Source organism: Mastomys coucha, unplaced genomic scaffold, assembly GCF_008632895.1.
Source record: "Mastomys coucha isolate ucsf_1 unplaced genomic scaffold, UCSF_Mcou_1 pScaffold4, whole genome shotgun sequence".
NCBI classification, from domain to species: Eukaryota; Metazoa; Chordata; class Mammalia; order Rodentia; family Muridae; genus Mastomys; species Mastomys coucha.
The window spans coordinates 13,938,891-13,945,441 of record NW_022196910.1 but is presented as its reverse complement, the minus strand read 5'-3'; positions in this window follow the sequence as shown (position 1 = coordinate 13,945,441).

Sequence of the window (6,551 nt, the reverse complement as noted above, 5' to 3'; positions counted from 1 at the left end):
CCTCACCCCCAACCATCTCTCAAAGGTCCCACCAAGGGATGGGCAAGATGGCTCAGCTGATAAATGCACCTGCCACCAAGCCTGCCGACCCCAGGAGAGAGGGAGAGAACTAACTCCTTCACACATGTATCTCTCCTCCCCCTGCACACACCCAAAATAAATCATTATTAAAAATGCAAGTGTCCCACAATTCCATTTTGTTACTTTTCTCTTTTTTTCAATTAATCATTCCATTCATTGCAAGTAATATCCCACTTGGCATGGATAACATGCCACGCTAGATTCCAGGAGACCCTTTAGGACGTTCTAAACAGCTGGTCAGTTGTTTACTGTTTTCCAGAGTCTGTTGAGTGAGCCGTGAAAGGCCCCATTACATAGGGGGCTTCTGAAATTTTCCATCTCCCCACCTCTGAGTGGAAAGCAATTCTGACCTGGCAGTTATTTTTGGCAAACACCAGCTGCCCTCAGAAAGGGCCCTCAGTGCAGAACGCCCCTGGCAAGCCAGTTGCTGGAGCCTGTGAGTGAAGCTGTAAACTGTGGCCCCCCAGGTGGCCCCAGCAAGTTCTGCTTCCTTCTCTCTTCCTTCCCACTTCCTCTCTCCCAAGGCTCCACTAACAGCCAGGGGTTGTGTGCGTCCCTGGGTCTGTGGGGACTGTGGGGCACAGGTCTGTGCAGTTGCCTCTCTAACAACTGTTCTGTCTCCACAGCCCTGAGCTGCTGGCCCCTCCTCAGCACCCCGCTCTGGCTGGCACACACAACCTCTGCCTGTTCCCACACTGCCCCTTCCAGGAGGCCTGTGTCCTGCGTGAGAGACAGACTGGCTTTCTGTGGGTGCTGTGGGTATCCTATCTGAGGTTTTGTTGGTGGCCGGTGGGTTTGTCCCTTCATTTGCCACACAAAAATAAATCTCATGGGAGGTCCAGGCAAGGCTAATTGGGTACTTGCCCTGCCCACCTACGTTACGAAGGAGCAGGGTGCCCAGGCCACTGTGGCGGACAAGCCATTTCAGGCCACTGAGAAAAACACCACTGTGGCTCTCGTTGACCAACCTTCCGTCCAAACCCCTGGGTCTTCTGCGCTGGCTTTGGTGGTGCAGAAGATGGCGGGCATTGGTTCTCTGGGTTTCCTTGGTCCATCCTGGCATGGCCAGCGAAGCTGTGACATTCTAGTCTCCAGCACCCGGCAGGGACAGTCTCAGCATCCCGCGGCTTCATCCTTTGTTACCTCCGCAGCTCTGGCTCATATGGGCTCCTTACCCAGGAGAACACTGAGGCCCACAAAGGACAAGGCACTGGCTGGGGTCACCTAGCCCGTCAAAGGTCAAGTCACAACTCAGACACAGATCCGGTTTTCCTCCACAGTAGATGACTTTGTCCTTATTCTGTGCCCACCTCCTCTGTTCCCCTAAGCCACTGTCCCTTGCAGAGGGCTGACACTTTCTAGGGTCTGCTCCCCCATAAATCCCAACTGTAAGCATTCAGGAAACCGCAGTCTGGGTATTTTTCTGTGTGTGTGTGTGTGTGTGTGTGTGTGTGTGTGTGTGTGTGTGTGTTGTGTATGTGTTATATGTGGGAGTGTTATGTGTATGTTGTGTGTGTTTTATATGTATGTATATGTTCCATGTGTATATTGTGTGGGTGGATGCTGGGTGTGTGTGGTGCACGTGCTTGTGTGTTTGTGTGTGTTCCAGGCTATTGAGCACCTGAAGCAGAGAAAATGAATCTGTGAATCCCACTGGGTCTGCAGACAAAGGAGCTGTTCGCTTAGCTCTCTGAAAAAGGATGGTGGTGGGTGCTGGAGAAATGGCTCAGGGTTACAAGCACAGGACCTGGGTTCAATTCCCAGCACCAACATGGTAGCTCACAACTATCTGTGATCCAGCTCCAAGGGATTCGATACACTCACACAGACGTATATGCAGGCAAAACACCAACACACATAAAATAAAAATAAATTATTAAAAAAACAAATGGATGGTGATAAGGATGAGCTAGACACCAGATCTGAGTCCAGCACTCTCTGTTTCCTCTCCTTTCTCTCAGGTCAGAGACTGGGGAGGACAGTACAGGGCTTGAAGGCAGAGCCATTTGTGTATGGACATTCATTCTGCTTCCTGGTTTGTGACCCAGCCAAGTGGAAGAACAGAGCTGGAGGGCCTTAATCAGCACATGTCTGGAGATGAGGGTGTGAGGCAGGTCTGGTCACTGATGGACAACGGGGATCAAAAGGACACTTAGTCTCCCCACAAGAGGCACTGCCCCTCTCACTCAAGTAACAAGGTATACAGAAGGGTAGTTGTAGCAGAGCCTAGAGGACCCCAGGGCCACCGGCCTGTATTGTCTCTGTGGAAATGAATGGGGATATTTGTAAGGGTTAGACAGTTGATCTGCAGCCTGCTCCACCTTCCTCGAATCGTTCCCAAAAGCCCTCCCTTGACCTTTAGATTTGTCAGAAACCACTGTCTACTTACCTTCCAAAATGTGTGGCGACCTGCAGCTTCAGGTCGCTGTGCAGGCTACTCTCAGCCTCTCTAGTGTGGTTTTAGATGTCTGTCTGACTCTAACTCCAGCGGACATCCCCCAGCACTCTGTATCCAGGTGCTGCTCTAGACAGCTTCCAAGCAGCAATTCGTGTTAAAGTCTCACAATAACCCCTGTGGCAGAGCCTGTGTGTATGTGTGTGTGTGTGTGTGTGCGCGCATTGCGTGCACATGCGTGTGTATGTGTGTGACTGTGTGCATGTGAGTGTGTGTATATGTGTATGTGTATATTTGTATAAGTGTATGTGTATGCATATGTGAATGTGTATATGTGTGTAAGTGTGTGTGTGCATATGTGAGTGTGTATGTGTGTAAGTGTGTCTATGAGTGTATGTATGTAAGTGAGTATGTGTATTTATGTATATGAGTGTGTATATGTATGTGAGTATGTGTTTGTGTGTGAATGTCTACATGTGTGTGAAGGACAGATGTTGGCTGTCTTTCTGTCTGCATTGTATGTGTTCTTGTGAGTGAGACTCTCTCACTGAATCTGAAGCTCAGCCATTCAGGGAGACTGGCCAACTAGCATACTCCAGGATGTCCCCACCTCCACCCAGGCCCAGTTAGAGTTACAGAGGTGCACCTCAGATTGTGGATTTTATTTGGTACCAGGGATCTAGACTCAGTCAGATCCAGTACAGCAAGTACCTTACACACTATGCCATCTCCCCAGCCCTGATCCTGTAGTATTCTTAATTAATTTTATTGATTGACTGATTGATTTGTGTGTGTGTGTGTGTGTGTGTGTGTGTGTGCATGTGTGTGTGTTGGGCACGCGTGCAAGCATATCACAGTGCATGTATGGATGTCAGAGGACATTGCAGGAGCTGATTTTCTCCTTCCACCATGTGAGTCCCAAGGGCTCATCATGAGGTTTGTGGCAGATTCCTTTACCTGCTGAGCTGTATTACTGACTCTGATCCTGCATTTTTTCTAAGTCCATTGTAGGTGAAGAAACTGAGACAGAAAATGCCAAAATAACTTTTCTGAGGTCCACAGCAGATAATCCACAGAGCTGGGATTTGACTTTAGGCTGACTGTGCCCGGAGCCCATTCTACTCACACCTGGGCTCTCACACCTTCTATTATGTTCCGTGTGCAGGACAGTCATGCACAGGGCCAGCCCACAGTGTGCCAGGAGAATCCCTACAGACAAAACCATGACTGATTGAGAAGTCGTCCCAGGCTGTGTGCCTATCTGCGAGCAGTCAGGGTGAGGAGCTCTGTGTAGAGTCTTTCTGAAAGTCAAGACAAGGAAGTCGTTTGGAAATTCTGAAGGCAGGGTGACTGCCACTCGACTTGGCCATCTCTCTCCTGTCTTCCTCTGTTCCATCTCCAGATACTTATTGAGCATCTAACACATTCATGCTGATGTTAAGGCTGCAATGCAGAACATGATTGTGCCTTCCAGGTTATCGCCTAACAGGGAAACCAGAGAGGAAGCAGTAATGACGCAGAGCTAAGATGCCTCTGTTAAAGGGAACTATGCCCAACTTGCCACAGACTTTCCTGGCTTTAGCACAAAAAGTCCTGAATTCCAAGAAGGCCCTTGTGCCCTGGCAAAAAAAAAAAAAAAAAAAAACCAACCTATTTGTTAACTCAGTGGCTGAAGGGGGAAAGCTACAAGGATAGGGATGTACTACAGCTGGAAAGTGCTTGCCTAGCATGTATGGGGCCCTAGGTTCAGTGTCACACACACACACACACACACACACACACACACTTTTTAATTTTCCTAATTGAATGAAATTGAGGACATGACCACTCCTAGGTGTGGTTCAGGGGAAGGGTTTTATTGCAGATATGAATGAGAGCATTGTCAGAGGCATCTAGAAGAGTCCAGACTGAACATGACCAACAGAATAGACCAGGCTCTAAGGGGAGAGAGAGATGGGGAAAGCAAGAGAGGGAGAGAAGAGAGGGAGACCAAAGATGTCCAGCTGAGCCAGAGCAGTCCTATTGAAAAGATCTTCTTTCCTCGTGCATCTCAGAACTTAGCTGCAAGCATGGTAGCATAGGCCTTTAATCCCAGTGCAGGGTGGCGGGGGAGGTGAGGGGTGTGGACAGGCAGGGAGATCTCTGTGATTTGGAAGCTAGCCTTGTCTACACAGTGAGTTCCAGGCCAGCCAGGGCTCCGTAGTGAGACCCTGACTCAAACAAACAAACACCCTGTTGAGTGTATTCTTGGGTTCCCTTTTGGGCTCGAGATCCCATCCCATTGATCTCCAAGTCTCTTGCTTTGCCAGCCTCACACACATTCAATCACTTGGACTTTGTAATGACTCTTGAAATGGGGAAACAGATTTCTCTGGCTTTGTTCTTCTTTTCAAAGTTGTCTGAGTTATTCTCATTCCCCTTCCTTTCCATATAAAGTTTAGAATAATCTTATTCATCGCTAAACAGTTCTTGCTGGCAGCTTAACACAGAATCAACTTTTTACTATGGTGAACCTGCCAATCATGATTATGGGGTGTTTCTTTATGTATTTATAGCTTCTTGAATTCCTTTCATAAATATTTTATAGTTAGCAGCATAGAAGATTCATATATGGGCTAGGGATGGAACTCGGCTGCTTGCCTGGGATGCACAGACCCCTGGATTTGATCCACTGTGCTGTGTAAGCTGGCTTGGTCTTAGCACTCAGGAGGCGGCAACTAGAGGATCGCAACTTCAAGGTCTTTTTGAATTATATAAGAGAGCAGAGAGGTTTGAGACCAATCTGGGCTAAGAAAACTCACAAACTGTATGTTGGTAGGTTGACACCTAAGAACTTAATTTTGCTGTGCAATTACAAGCAACATTGTATTTAACAATTTGGTACTCAATAAGTGCTCTTTGCTTGAATACACAATTACAGTTGGTTATTGTGTATCCTTACATACTGTGTCCTTCCCAAACTTGTTAGTTTGAGAGTTGCTTTTGCTGTGGCCGGTTTTGAAGACAGCATTGCCAACCTACTATTTGCAAACATGGTATCCGTTAGCACACTTTTCCTTCTGGTCTCTGCACCTTGTATGTATTTTTCCTCCCTTATTCCATCCAAATACTATACTGTATAGAACTTCTGGAGTAAGCCCATTCCCTCCTCATCTATGCGGAAAGCCCCTAGCCTTTCTCCATTAAATATGGCAGCTGAGGCATTTTTTCTTCTACATATTTCTTTATTAAATTGAGAAAATGCTCCTCTATCTAGTTTTTCTGGGAGTTTGTTTGTTTTCTGAGACAGGCTCTCAACATGTTGTCTTAGCTGGCTTGGAACTTACAATGTAGACAAGATGGGCCACAAATTCACAGAGATCTGCTTGTCTCTGCCTCCTAGTGCTGGAATGAAAGACATAAGCCACCTCATCCGGCTCTGAGAATTCTTTTAAAAATCCTGAATGGGCATTGCATTTTGTCCAAGAACACGGCTGCGTGAATACACTCATTGATAGGATCATGCGGTTTCTCCTTTTCGGCATGTGAATATGGAGAGTTGTTTTGACTGCTTTTAAAGTTTTCTACTCTCCTGGTGTCTCAGTCGCTGTTCTGTTGCTGTGAAGAGACACCAAGGCAACCCTCAGAAATGAAAGCATTTCATTGGGAGCTTGCTTACAGTTCCAGAGGCTAGCCCATTATCGTAGCAGGATTAAGGTGGAGGAGTAGCTGAGCGTTATAACCTGATCCTCACATACAGAGAGACATTACGCCCGGCCGGAGCTTTCAAAACCACCAGTGACACACTTCCTCCATTAAGGATACACCTACTTCAACAAGGCCACACCTATAGGAGCCCATGAGGACCATTCTTATTAAAACCACCACACCTGGCATCCCGGGAACAAATCCCACTGGCAATGAAGTATAACTTCTCTTCATATTTCTGAACACTTTACTAAGGATATTTGTGTCCATATTCAATCCTGACCTACAGTCCTCTCCACCCAAGTACTGGCCACCCTACTTCGCTTTCAAAGTCCGCTGAGACCGGGCTCAGGGTGCTGTAGCTGGGGGTCTTTGTACTGTCTGTCGC